This window comes from Megalobrama amblycephala, linkage group LG1 (genome assembly GCF_018812025.1).
Source record: "Megalobrama amblycephala isolate DHTTF-2021 linkage group LG1, ASM1881202v1, whole genome shotgun sequence".
Classification (NCBI taxonomy): Eukaryota; Metazoa; Chordata; class Actinopteri; order Cypriniformes; family Xenocyprididae; genus Megalobrama; species Megalobrama amblycephala.
This window is the reverse complement of record NC_063044.1, coordinates 47,125,645-47,140,116: the sequence shown is the minus strand read 5'-3', so window position 1 is coordinate 47,140,116 and position 14,472 is coordinate 47,125,645. Positions and strand designations below refer to the sequence as shown.

Sequence of the window (14,472 nt, the reverse complement as noted above, 5' to 3'; positions counted from 1 at the left end):
GGTGTAGCCCATGTGGGTATTTGTTATGGGTTTCTGATTTAGATAAAGTTTGTTTTGAAAAATTGTATAAAGTTAGGTTAAAGTTAATGTACTGTGGAAAATGTGCTCCGAAATAACCTAAATTGATTTCTTTATTATTTGATTGGGTACTTTGTGAATAATAACCTATCAGGTATCAGGATATGGAGGAGGGGCGGGACAAGAAGCAGAAGGAGAGAATAACGCACGAGTGAAGGGGAACAGCAGGTGTGAGATGTCGGCGAGAAGTGTGAATTGTTTATAGAATTGTGTACTTTATAGTTCATCTCGAGGATATTAGAGTGGACTTTGAACTGTGTTACTGCTGGCTAAGCGTGACCGCGATGTTCGAGTATATTTAAAGTGCGTCACAGACGTGAACGGAAGAACCGCTGGCGGCGAGCCAGTGTCTTTATCGTACGAGCTGAGGGAGAACGACACAACGGATGTTCGGGAGTCTCGTGCGCTGTTGAACGGAGCGAGAGAAGCTGAGCTGCTGGATCAATAGAGAACCGCTGACGGCTGCTCGAGAGTGCGGCTCGCGATTGATGGATTTCGATTAACCTGACGGACTGTGACTGATCCTGATTGAAGAGAGCAACATTTTCTATAAAGGTACCTGTTTATTTTTATTTTCTTTGTGGCTCAATTGAGTGAAGCGGCCGTGTGTTTTTGGCCGAGCAGCGAAACAGGCCTGCAACAGAAACTAAGGGTTATTTAAATCATTTGCCGGCTTAGGAATTTCTATTGGGTTGGAAACGTTTTATTTTTCATTGATACCGTTTATTTTGTTTCATGTAAATGTCGTTTTGAGAAAAGGACTCATACACTTGTTTTAACAGAAGCTTTATTGAAACGAATACATCACATATATATTTTCTTTCTTTTCTATTGATAACATTCAAGTCTGATTTAACTTATTTTGTATTTGTGGTAATTGAGTTCTACATTTTTCCTGCTATATTGAGGTATAAACAAAATGGATAGCATTACAAATTAACCCCATAAACCTCTTAACCCGCAGTGTGACGTCATAACGTTTACACTTAATTTTCTAACACTTTTGGCATTAATATAACTCCATATATGGTACCATTTGAAAGCTTAGATTCTCAGCTTTACATACAATATAATGACTTTTGTTTTTATGTTACACAAAGTAATAAATTAAGGTTTAAATAAATAGTCATCCCACATCGCCCCCCTACTGGGTGGGGTGGGGGGGGGGGGTTGGGATATGAATATTTATTTTATATGCTTTTCACAAAACGGACAAGTCACATATCATAAGAAAGCTCTCATTCTCAGAAATTCAGCTATATAGTTTATTATAATGTTTTAACATAGTAGTTCCAATAATCTTTGAAAGAATCACGCAGTGAAATGTGATCACTGCATGAAAACAAACACTAACCTCACATTTCTACACGATCACTGATTCTCTACACTAAAATCAGCCACAAACTCTGTATCATCTTTTACCCAGTGGAATCAAACAAAACAAACAGCTGGTCAGTAGAGCAAGCAGAACCTAAATTACAGCTTTTCAAAGACAGGATTTAGAAATAAAAACACAAGCGCCTATTTTTTTTGTAAATATTGTAATCTTTTAAACATTTACAACATTATTTTGCAAGTATTGCAAGCTAATTATGTTATTTTAATAAGTTGTCTGTACAATGACACCAACATTTTAAATTTCTTCCACTATATGTGTGTAGGGTGAACATTTAGACGTGGCTATGTCAAATTCAGGTGGAAATACAAAAATGTGCACTTGGGTGGATGAGACTGAACAAAATGTTATAGGAACTTCAATTTTTGTGATATCAAGTTATGATATGAAGACATATGGCTTTGAATTTATATCAATTTTAAAGTAAAACTGGTGCTGAAACTTAGGAAAATGAGATCCAGGCTGTGATAACGTTGATGAAAAATGATTTATTCATTACAATTAAATTTAGCCTCACACACAAACTTTAATCGATAATGAAAATACTTAATAAAACCAAAAGGTAAAATAACAACCATAAAGAAGCAGTCAATAGTTAATAATAAAATTTAGGGGATTGTAAAATCCAGAGTATTCTATCAAAAAGAGCAATAATTAAGACATTTACAGATAAGAGAGAAGAAGCAGAAGCAAAGGAGAGCAAAGGAGGGAAAAGCCCAATTGTCAACAACTCAGTCCATATTATACCATAAGCGTACAGGGAAATTTACTCAGACCTTGTTTTCGTTAATCAAAAAGGTCAATGGATTTATCCGTGATGTCATAGGGGCCTTTCCCTTGTATTTTGCAAATCTTACACTTTTCAAATGTCATCAGAATTAATAACAGACATGTTTTGCACAATCGTGTCAGCGTGACCTGTCACACTGTAACACTTTAAAGACAACTGAATATAACGAGTATACATACTCTTAAATATAAAAGAAGAATGATCATAAGGGTACAATAACAAGTAAATACTTGAAAATATGATAAGAATAAATATATAAAATAGGAGTACATGAATATATGAAAGCAAAAGTAAAACTGATAAATCATCAGCCATAAATTATTAACATAAATATTAATAAAAATGCATTAATATGAATATCGGCCATTTTGGATGCATCAAACACACATTCTGTGAAATACATATTTTACATAAAATATAAAATGTTAAATACAGTACATTTGATTTACAGTAAATTCAAACTTTTATAACCTTTTCATACTTGAATTTTTTGAAGTGGTTTCACTTCAGCTACAACCTACTGAGTGTCTTCTTTAAAACAAGACCAATGTTACCAATGCATTCCAAAGCATTCTTGAATTATAAACATTAAAGTTTGGAGAGTGCATTTTCATATAAATACTCAAAAAGGGGGGCGCTGGTTAAGGGGTTAAAGAACCAGGGCGTCACCCATAAAATTCCCAGTTAGAGGAAGGGGGCGCTACAGAGGGCTCATCTTTTTCTTCCGGGGAATGTGCAATGACTGTCCGCGCATAGGAACGTGCCTCTTTTCGCTGAGTTCTTGACCAAACAGCCCATCATCTACTGAAGAGCAAATCTCAATTGAGTGCCTGCGATGGTCATCGGTACCATGGGGTTTTTCCAGAAAACCCTCAGTGTCCACACTGAAGCACTTCTTCGGGTCTTTGATGCTTAACTCGCCTAAGTTGGCAGCACTGCTGCAGTTCTTCATGAGCATGGGAAGCAGCGTCCCTGAGGTGGCGTAAGGAGAGAGGGAGTGACTCCGTGCTTCTGCCTACAGCCGCGGTGTACTGTCGATGTGGCGGACCTCCTCGTCGGTCGGATCAGCGGAGTCAAACATGGAGCCACTGGGGCTGGTGCTTCTGCTGCTGCTGGCCAGGCTGGGAGGTCGAGAATTGATATTGTGCTGGCTATGGGACTGCTGGAAGGTGCGGACACTGGGTAATTGTCCATGTGGGGGAAGCAAGGGTGACGCCTGAGGGATGCTGTGGCCGTCGATACGAGGAACATGCAGCTTGAAGCCTGTGGTTATCCCTGCCTGTCTTTCAAGATTGTCCTTGGAGTCAAAACTTTGCACGTCGATGGAATCATTTTTGATTGCCCCCTGAAAGAATAAACACAGGACAGCGTGAACATGTAATCATGATAAATGTTAACTTATCATGTTAATTTGACAGCCCTAAAAATACATTTAATATTATATTTATTTACACGTACCCCAGCACTCTCTTGCAGCCCCCTGGGGTTCCCCAGTTTGAAAACCTCTCATTATACTATTACATAAATACATGTTTATTTATGAGTAATTCAGGCAAACCAGGGCATGTATACCTGTCTGGGTGAATCTGGGCGTGGTCCAACATAAGTTGCCCTGCCTTCAGACTCTGAAGAACTCCCTGCTGAGACGTTTCTGAGACACCGAGCCATTTTCATCTCCATCTCAATCTCAGCGTCCATTTCTGCATCATCTTTAGCGTTCTTATTGCTCTCCTCCAGGTGTTTCATCAATACAGCCACCACCACGTTAACCAGCACAAACTGAGCCATCAGCACAAAGGTGACGAAGTAGATGGGGGAGACCAGAGGCAGATAGGAGACGCAGTTCTTATCTTCTGCTTGATCGCACTCTCGCAGAGTGTCCTGAACATATGCAACATGTTAATGACTAAACCTGCACCTGTGAAACTCTCTCAATGCAGTTACAGAAGAACAATGAAAAACTCTTCTGTGTTATAGTACCTTCATTATGCCATTCCAGTTGTCCCCCGTCCATACTCTGAATAATGTTAAAAAGGCCATTCCAAAGTTCTCAAACGTAGCATGTCGACTTAATCCTTCACATGGGTTTTCGTCAGTGCATTCTAGATGAAAATATTGGTAGTCAATAGTTTAACAAGCGTCAAGTACTTTTAAACATCTTATACACAAAAAGCACAGCTAGACTCCCAGATTATCACTGAATGTGTTGCTAAAAGTGAAGATAACCTGACAGAGTCCTCGGTATTATCATTAAAGAAGCAAATGAGCCGTTACCCCCAGACACGTCTGACACAATAATTAGTAATGATTTTAAAGTTGAAGGCTAATGAAAGTAATTATAGTGCTTGCCCTTTAAGAGAAAGCGTAATCCTGTCATTTGTGTTCCAGAGGCCTCTCACGGGGATATAAGTAGCATAGAAATGTCTCTTTGAGCCTAGAGGCTATCTCATAAATATGCTACTATTGCAGGAGCAAGCTCCAAAGATCAACAGCGCTAATTTAGGTTCTTCTTCCAATATGACAGTACTGTAGACTAAAAAGAGCTCTAAAACTGTGAGAGAAGCATTCCCAATGGGGACCAAATTGAAGCATTTCTGACCTAAAAATGAGAGTGGCAGCTAAGGTAGAGCAAAGCCGCTAAAACTGTGAAATGGAGAGCTCAGTATGAACAGTGAGCAGGATTGCAGCACTGACCTAGTTTCCCAAAAAGCTCCACGCCAAGTGCCGCATAAATGAAGAAGAGGAGCATAAACAGCAAGCCCAGATTTCCCACCTAAAGAGAGAAAGCGGATTATCACAGTATGTTATTAAACAATCAATCATGGGGAGTAGCACTGTGTTATAGATACTTTATCTCCAACTTTTTCTCTGTCCTCTGTTCTCCATGTCTTACATATCCACACAAAGACACAAACAAATGCAATTGTGCAGTACATCTACATCCCTCTAAAGCAAACATACACACAACGGCATACTGTATGCACTGCAAAAATATTTTGTCTCTAATATAAACTGTATGTATTTGAATTACAATATATATGGGACGAATATGGTTTTTAAAAGTGTAAAAAAAACATAATGGAGATATAATTTCATTGTTGACACTGAATAAAACTTCAAAATTAATTGTTTTTTTAATAATCAATTAACACTGCTTTTGTCATTTTTTTTGCAAGATTGGCAAAATTTGTCACCAAGAAAGTAATTTGTTTTAACAAAAAATTCAGTTTTACCGAATGACACTTTTGGTTAAACCGAATGACGATATTTTCAGACGATGCTAACAGACTGATATCTTGCTAGCAAGCAAAAGGACAATCAAACCTTTTATATTTATTGCAACATTTTCCATGTTTTATAGCGGTTGTACCAAATGACCTGATGTTTCGGGACATGCGTATGAGCGAGTGAAAACATGAATTTTTCTATTAGTTAAGAGAGAGTTAGTTACTTTGCTTCACAATCATGTGGTCCTTTGCAGGTGACTGAATGATGTCAAGTCCTGTCACATGATATTGACCGCATAACTTGATCCAAAATGTTCCCTTTATATTGGTTGCTCCGAATGACATCAATGAAATACATTTTTCTGGACATTCTTCCTCATAACAAAGCAACGACTTCTACGCATAATTTTAATACCATGTTGCACTATGTTGATATATGATGTTATAAAAACATGCCAGAATAAAAAACATATACATTTATTACATTTTAAGATATTTTAATCACAAATGAAATGACTGTATTGGTCTTTGGATGGTTAAACCGTGTGCACTTCAAAAACTTTAAAATACCTTTATATGTAACAAAATATAATTAAAACCTTTTGGATTCAATAAAAGAGATCTAGTTGTACTACCTTACACACTTTAGATGTCATATCTTTGTTTTTTATTATTATTAAGCCTTTTAGACAAAAAATTACCCCTCACGTTATTGACCCATATATAATATTAAAATATACAATACATAATATTTATAATACAACATATTAAAAATATTGTTTTAAAAGCACATTGGTATAACCTAATGTATCTGGCCATGTTAAATAATATCATAAAAGCACAAAAGAAAAGAAAAAATGCTATAAAATATTTTTATAAAAATAACACATTTATATTAATGAATTAATTGATGAATAAACAAATAAATGAATGAATGAATATAAAAACACACAACATTATGTACCTGTGGTAAAGCTTGCATTACTGTGTCCAGCAGGGCTCTCATGCCTGTAGCCATCTTCAAAAGCTTCAGTACTGTTGGGCAAAAGCACAGACAAACCCATATCCAAAATCACATGCATTTGTAATAGACCACACAAATACATTTTGTATGGTTTGGGGGGAAAAAAACAAAAGAAGCTAAAAAAACTGCAGTACCTCTAGCTATTCTCAGCACCCTCATGATGCGGATGATGGTGGGGTTGATTGGCAGCGCTGCAGTCATCTTGATCTCCTCAAGTGTGATGCCCATGATAGAGAGCAGGACTATGGCTAGATCCAGCTGGTTCCATCTGCCAGCACATTAAAGTATCATACAATTAAAATACCACATCCAGCAAAGAGTGTAATTTAGCTAATCAGTGTCTGAACATTAAGCAAGCTGAGCAAACAAACCATACACAGATTTATAAGCATATTGCAAATACAACAACATATGGTTGATTGCACCTGTACATGTGCTAATGTGGGATTATTGATAAACAACAGGGATCATGATCTCATGTTTTTGTACACAAAGCTGATAGAGTCTTTAATTAACTTTATCGGGTTAAGCACTTACAAATTACAGCAAGACTACGGATATCTAAGAACACAATTTTATCCACTGCACAAAGAGTCACTGAGGGGTTGGGGACTGACATGACTCCTCATAGACCTCCTTAAAGTGACTTTAGTATCAGGATTAGAATTAGAATAAGATAGCTTAGTTAGAAAAAAATTGGTAATGAGAATGTAATGTGTATATAGTTAGTATACCATCTGAGGTGCACCCTAATAAGCACTTAAGAATACTGATTTAACTTCCAGAAACTTCTTTAGTACAATACAGATTTGCATTCATTGTTAAACTTAAGTACAGGGTATACACATTATATTCTGTTCACATATCAACAATACCTGTCTTTGAAGAATATCCGAAAACCAAATGCGACAAGTTTGAGCAAAGCCTCAATTGTGAAGATGATGGTAAAGACATAGTTACAGTATTTCAATGCCTCTTCAAGGTACTGTGGAAGATAGGAGAAATTATTTCACCAGTTTTACAGTAGTACAATTTATAGTAAAGTAGCATATGGACACTTAAAACACATTTAATAATGCACAAATGCCTTTGCGTTTATATAAAAATAGGTGCCATTTATTTTAATGAAAGAGCACAAACGCTTTCCAAGCAGAACATTTCACAAAAATAAGTTACTTTTGGTTTCAATGATAAAATGCAACTTCATGCAATGGTAGTTCACAGACTCACCGGTGGCTGATTGAAATGCTCGATTGACATAGTAACTACATTGATGCAGATGATGCCGGTAATGAAGAGGTCCAGGTAGCGGTTGGTACACAGTGTGTGGATGTAGAGCCGGACTGGAGAGTAATCTGCATAGTACGGTCTCTGCTGGGCCTCTGTTGATACAATCAGACAGACAGACAGACAGACAGCACAGAAGAGTCAGTGCAGGGTAAATGCAGATAAACCAAATCACTGATGCAGAGGCAAAAGGCACTGGGTATAAGGGGACGACTGCTGCAGAGAGGACCTGTGCCCGGTTGCATAAAGCATCTTAAGTTTTTCCCTTAAGTATGACACTTAAGGCGTGATTTCCCCTTAACTAAGGGAATGATTTAAGGGTGTTGCATATAATCTCTTAAACTGTTCACTTAGGTAAGGGAAACTGTTAAGTGTTTAACGACAGCATCCCAGGATTTGCCGTTGAAAAATTCTACTGTTGCCATGGACACGTTATTTGTTAATACCGATCGCGACATGTTTTCACAGAAAACAACTTACGATGGATAAAGAAAGCAATAAATAAAACCAAATATGAAAGAGAAAGACCAGACGAGAAACTCAAATTGATAGTTTACTCAAAATTGAGAATTCTGCCGTCATTCACTCACCCTCATGTCGTTCCAAACCCATAACACGTTCATTCATCTTTGGATAACAAATAAATATATTTTTAATATTCTTTCATCATTTATTTCCATTTATTGAAAGACATCCATATGATTACGGCTGTGTCGGGAGCTCAAACGAGCGTGCAAGAACCAATCAGGTTTGTTTTTGCGTGTGATGCACGCACGTTTGCGCTTCCGTTGACTATATAAGATATGTGCTACATATGTGATTTCATTAACGTTTATGTGAATAAACTGCTAAAGTACAATTTGTTTATCATATAAAGCGGTCGATCGTGTCTCGTTAGAAGACTTGGATTGAACCTGCTCACTCCGTGTAACACTTAAGGTGAAGTTTTACGAACCTTACGTTATACTTAGGGAAATGACGGTTAAGGGGCTTTATGCAACACTTACGGTTTTTTAAGGGATTACTTAAGTGAAAAATATATACTTAAGGGAAATTCTTAGGGTTTATGACGTTTCACCTAAAGAAACCCTTAAGTAACACTTAACGGTTATTTTCTGCAACACCCTTAAGTTTAAGGGAAACATAAGGGCGAACTTAAGGGAAAATTACACTTAAGGTGCTTTATGCAACCGGGCACAGTACTTTATCTTGCCATCACTATGCTATTATTGAGATACTATCCATTAACAGTCCTCTCATGCAGCACTTGTGCTTTCATGGATTTCAAGCATGCTGCTTTGGTGAACATGCCGTTGTAAACATGGCAGTGTGTGGGAGAACATATGAAAGGACTTCTGCGAGTAGCTCAGGTGATGGGGACATATTGAGTGTTTACCAAGGAGAGCTTAGAGGTGACTGTTTATCGATTAGTTGAACTGTGTGTGATATATTGGACATGACAGCAACCACAAAATTGATTTGAGTTTGAATCCATCTTTCTGAGTCTGCCATAAAAGCATGTTTACAGGTAAATATCATATGCCAAGAGAGAAGCCATTGAGCTACTGAATATCTGATAGAGTTCAACATGCAGGTAGAGCATAACCATTACATGGGACATCTCTCCCTAGCAGATACGACTCTCATGACCACCTTGAAAGTCTTTTACAGTTGCACACAGAAACAGCCTGTTTTTCAATATGATGGGATAATGGCAGGCCCAGATGGAATCTGTGGATATTTCCCACATTTTCTGCTCTGAATTTGGGGAAAATCTGCTGTATTCTGCAGAATATAAAATGAGTTGAACTTACTGTACTCTTAATGACGCTTTATTAGCCTAAATATTTCATAAATGAGCTCAAGAGTGGTACAACTTTGATATTCCAATTTTGAGGCAATCCACTGAGCTTTCTGTGGAAGCAGATTCCATGTGAGTCTGGATAATGGACAGATACAGATGTTATTTGGATATGTTGTTTTAAGAGAGCCATACCAGGGGTTTATGTTATTTATATCCCAAATGTGATCATCTAAACAAATGTGAAATAAACAATTGCAAGATTTACTGTATGGAAATGATTATTCATGAAATAATGATGAAATAATACTGAGTGTATAGTTGAGCGAAACACTGAGGTAAATCTCACTTGTAAGCATAATATTTTTCCATTAAAATTGTGTCAAATTATGCAAAAGTGTGAAAATGTCATTTCATTGTGTTTAAGATGCATAAAATGCTAGCCATTTAATTAGCAAACTCAAATGTGTATGCCATTTTAATAAAAAAAAAATGTTAAAAATGTCATTTCCATCAAAGACTGCCTACACAATACGTAATTCAGATGTGGTGGGCATTTTTAATGCTTGATAAAAAAAGACAATTCTCGTGATTTATGACAAATGTGTTCTACAAAACTATTTTCTTAATGTCCGCATGGCCAAAGTTGAAGAAACACCATGTATTCAAATGTTTGCCTTCTTTTCTTTCCTGTCCTTCTAAACTCACTCTGTGTTGTGAGGACTGGTTTGTGAGACGACCTTCAATCTATCCCAGATGAATGCATTGAGGGGCTCTTTGAATAGATCTAGGGAAATAAAACTCAACTGCTATGGACTCAGCTATGAGTACTATAAGTCACGCTCACATACACGATTAATCCCCTGACTGCAGTAAAGGCTAGAGGAGCCAAGTGTGACAAACCTAGATAAAACTGTCGGCTTTTATGCTAAAGATCATTTATCAGGAAGCTTTGCCCTGGCAGGCATGGTGCTTAAACAAGAAAACACTTCTTCACATTTATTCGTTTAGTCACGTAAAATCATGGCCTGCTTTCTCAGAGTCCTTAATGCTCACAGAAGTGGACCAGACAACACTAATAGTGCCCTCAGTGTGCCAAACTGATTAAGACAGACAGACAGCCAGACCATAACCAACTAACCGATTCAGATCTCTCAACTGGATAATATAACTTTCCTTGATGTCGTTTTACATATGTTTGAGTTCAGTGCTCTAGAATAAATATCAGTTAAACAGTTATTTCAAAGTGTAATAATATTTCACAGTATTATTGTTTTTACTGTTTTTGAACAAATAAATTCAGCCTTGGTGGGCCTAAAAGACTTCTTTTGAAAAATCAACATTAGTGTAGACCTGGCGGCCGTTCACATACAAGTATACATACAGACTGACATCTTTGGCCATTACGCTGCATATTGTGCAATGCTTCTACAGTATTAAAAGCATCTTTTCAAGTTTCAAAGTCGCAAACCTTGAAAACCGCTTTTGCATGCACGGATGTGCGAATGGCTTCTTGCTCACTTTGTGCTGCTTGTTCTCAGTAAGTTTGGTTTAGCGAGGTGCGCTGACTCTACACTCTACTTGATATTACAATCTTGATTTGCTCTGATGGTAGGAAAATGAACACTAAATTAACACGTTAAGTAAACAGTCCTAATTAGTACTAGTACAATCTTCTATTTAAAATAAAACTGTCTTCTATTATATATTCATAGCAGGACGCTCTGCTGCTTTGGCCTTGATGCTGACCCCATATGTACTGTGCAAACTTCCCCTGTTGGCTTGTCATGCAGAATTTGGTGTTGCGGGCATCTCATGCAGGAACATGCTGCAGTCCATCACAATCCAAGGCTGACATCAAATTTGTGCCAAAATGTGCACATTTTTTTAATGTACTCAGCCTTATGACTGCTTGTTTTTAAAAATAATAATAAAAAAAATCTTTCTCTCTCAGGCTCTGGAAGCAGGCAGTGCTCAGAAAAACAGACTACCGACCAGACCCGCAATTCTCCTTACTTCTGCGCTTTTTCTCCAGCAGTTTCTGCCACTTCTCCTCACGCATACACGCCTCCTCTTCCTCCTGGTCCTGACAACACTTGTGGAAGTTCTCCACCAACACTCCCACAAACAAGTTCAGCACAAAAAGGCTGATAATCAGCAGGAAAGAGATGAAGTAGAGGAGCATCCAGGGGTTGTGATTGCGCACAGGCTGCAGGCGTGAAGGACATGTAGAGAGAAGACACATCCATCATATGACAAATTAGAAAAGTTATGTGAATTTATAAATACGGAAACAGCACCGGCCAGAATGAGGAAAGCAGATCCAAACCTGCTGGTTCACCCCGACAGCGTCCAACCCGTCATACATTATATTGACCCATCCGTCCTTACAGGAAAGCACGAACAGAGACACGAGAGCCTGCGGAAGAGAAACAGTAAATGGCAAAACCATCATTTATTCAGTGCAGTAACAGAGCTCATAATGACAGTCTGGGAATCATTTCAAACAAATTACAGCAGAAAATGTTTTCTGAAGGTCCTATAAAAATGAAAAGGCAACATGACCTCACTCAGCCAATCACTTTATTATGATTCAATGTGTCCAAACCAATGAATAATGTCTAGTGAACAACAGTTACCTGTCCCAAGTTGTCAAAGTTGTACTTTCTCCGAATCCATTTGTAACCTTCATCTTTACATTCTTCCATATTGGTGATGTTTTTGGTGTCAGCACCTTCACAATGGTAAAACTTTCCTTTGAAGAGCTGTGATAGATAATATCGATGCTGTGTTATCTAAAAAAAACCCTCATATTTTTGTTGAAAAGCATGTATTGTGTAGCGGTTGAGGCAATTACCTGAACTCCAAGAATGCCAAAGACAATAAAGAAGGCACAGCAGATCAGCACAATGTTCCCAATGGGCCTCAGGGACGTTATTAGCGTTTCCACCACCAGCTTCAGTCCAGGAGCACGACTAATCACTCTATTTAAGTGAAAAACAAAGACACAACCTATTTCAGTCTGTGGATTGCAGTAACATTTATGTAATGGTACAATAGACTGGGTGACCTTTAAGATTGATAAACCACCGCTTGGTCTTACCTCTAAAACAAATTCAAGGATAATAGACTTTTGTTGAATCGGTAAGTGAGAAGGGGCTTTTAGCGTGTAGGCTCGGGAGATAATGCAACCACACAACTAACCTTCAGTTTATTTCCTAACAGGAGCAATGACTGTATAGCGGATTTCATTGATTGACCGTGCCTCAGACAGGCACGTTGTGACCTTTCGCTGACTCACCTTAGTGGCCGCAGAGTTCTCAGCAGGCGAAGAACCCTCAGGATGCCAAGGATTCGGTTTCCACCAGTGGAAGCCAGAGAGACCAGAATGTAAATGAGAGAGACAAAAACCAGCACCCCATCAAGAACATTCCAGGTGCTCTGCAGATAACTGTGTTTCCCGGAGCAGAAGCCAAGGGCCACCACCTTTAACACAAGTCATATCACATCAATGTGATTGTTTTGTGGAATGAACACTCTTTGTACATTAGAAAAAACAAAATCATACCTTCACAGTCATTTCAGCAACAAAAATCACAGTGAAAACATAATTTGAAATACTGAGAAACATTCTCTCCTGAAATGAAAAACAGAATGTATCATACATCCAATAAGCATGAAAATCTCAAATATTAAATTCAGATTGACTATTAAGGATGAGATTTCACTAAAGCAAACTTACAGGTGGCTGTATAGTGGGTCTTTCCAGAGCAATAGTGATGCAGTTTAAGAAGATGAATACCAAAACTGCATAATCAAACATTTTGTGTGAAATTAACCTCTGACAAATCATCCGAAACCTAGGACAGAATTATGTAACAGTTACAAAAGTGAACATGAAACTTTGAAAGGACAAACTGGTCAGTAGACGATAGGAGATGGCAAATGCTTACTTGTTCTGAGGCGAGAACAGATAAAGGGACCAGTCCTCATGATCTTTACACCACTTAGGTTTATATGCTTCTAATGTCCTCTTGAGACGGAGACAGAAACTCTGTAACACACAAGAGAGAGGCATCAGCAAATTGAAGAAGAACTACAGCTAATTACTACAGCTCTAAATTGTCTGGAGTTTAAAGTGTTTAGGGTAGATAAGAACGTTAATAGTCTTGATTCAATATATTAATAAATAGGGATTCAAATGGATGCTTGTTTAAATGTGATGAATTGCCATTTAACTAACTAACTGTTTATTTTGCAAATAGGTTTTCTGTAAAACAGATTTTGCACAATTAAAATCCACTTTGTCTCAACGTCTAATTGATTGATTCTAATTCAACTTGTAGAAATGACACCATGATGCAGCTGTAATTATGCAGCTTGTAATACAATTGTGGGAAATCATTATAGAATATTTCCAGTACTGACACTTTAATGCAGTTTTTATGGACATTTTATTCACTCCATTTTGCAGTTTCAGTTTCAACACCATGCAACACCTTTCAAAAGTCAATTTAAAGTGTTTTTGTCCAAGAGCTCATAAGAAATCTTTCACAAGAAATAATAGAAACATGGCAATATAGTGGCAGTGAATAGCGACCAGCATTAATTTGCTTTACCTGCAGTACATAGTCATGCACAACCTGCATGCTCAATAAAGAGCTTTGTCATTGACAAAAGATAGAAGACATTTGCAAGTTTTGTTTTCTACAATAGATTGTATGTAAATATCCTGCACACTTTTTGTTTTACTAATGCAGTTCAGGCCTTTACATTTGCTAAAAATATAACTTTTTTGCTGTTATAAAAACAAACAAACAAAGCCCAGTCCAGATTAGAAAAAGTAACGCAGAAGTAATGTAACACATT

At 37.5% G+C, this 14,472-nt stretch overlaps 1 long non-coding RNA gene and 1 pseudogene across 1 annotated transcript; one reads left to right on the top strand and one right to left on the bottom strand.

The window, feature by feature from the left end:
- The first annotated feature begins 65 nt into the window (after positions 1-65).
- Positions 66-13,916, top strand: LOC125272427. The gene is made up of 3 exons (XR_007185834.1): positions 66-633; positions 11,558-12,747; positions 12,829-13,916. It is a non-coding gene; the product is annotated as an uncharacterized LOC125272427 (long non-coding RNA).
- Positions 2,148-14,472, bottom strand: part of LOC125272287 — a 46,680-nt pseudogene continuing 34,355 nt past the window's right edge.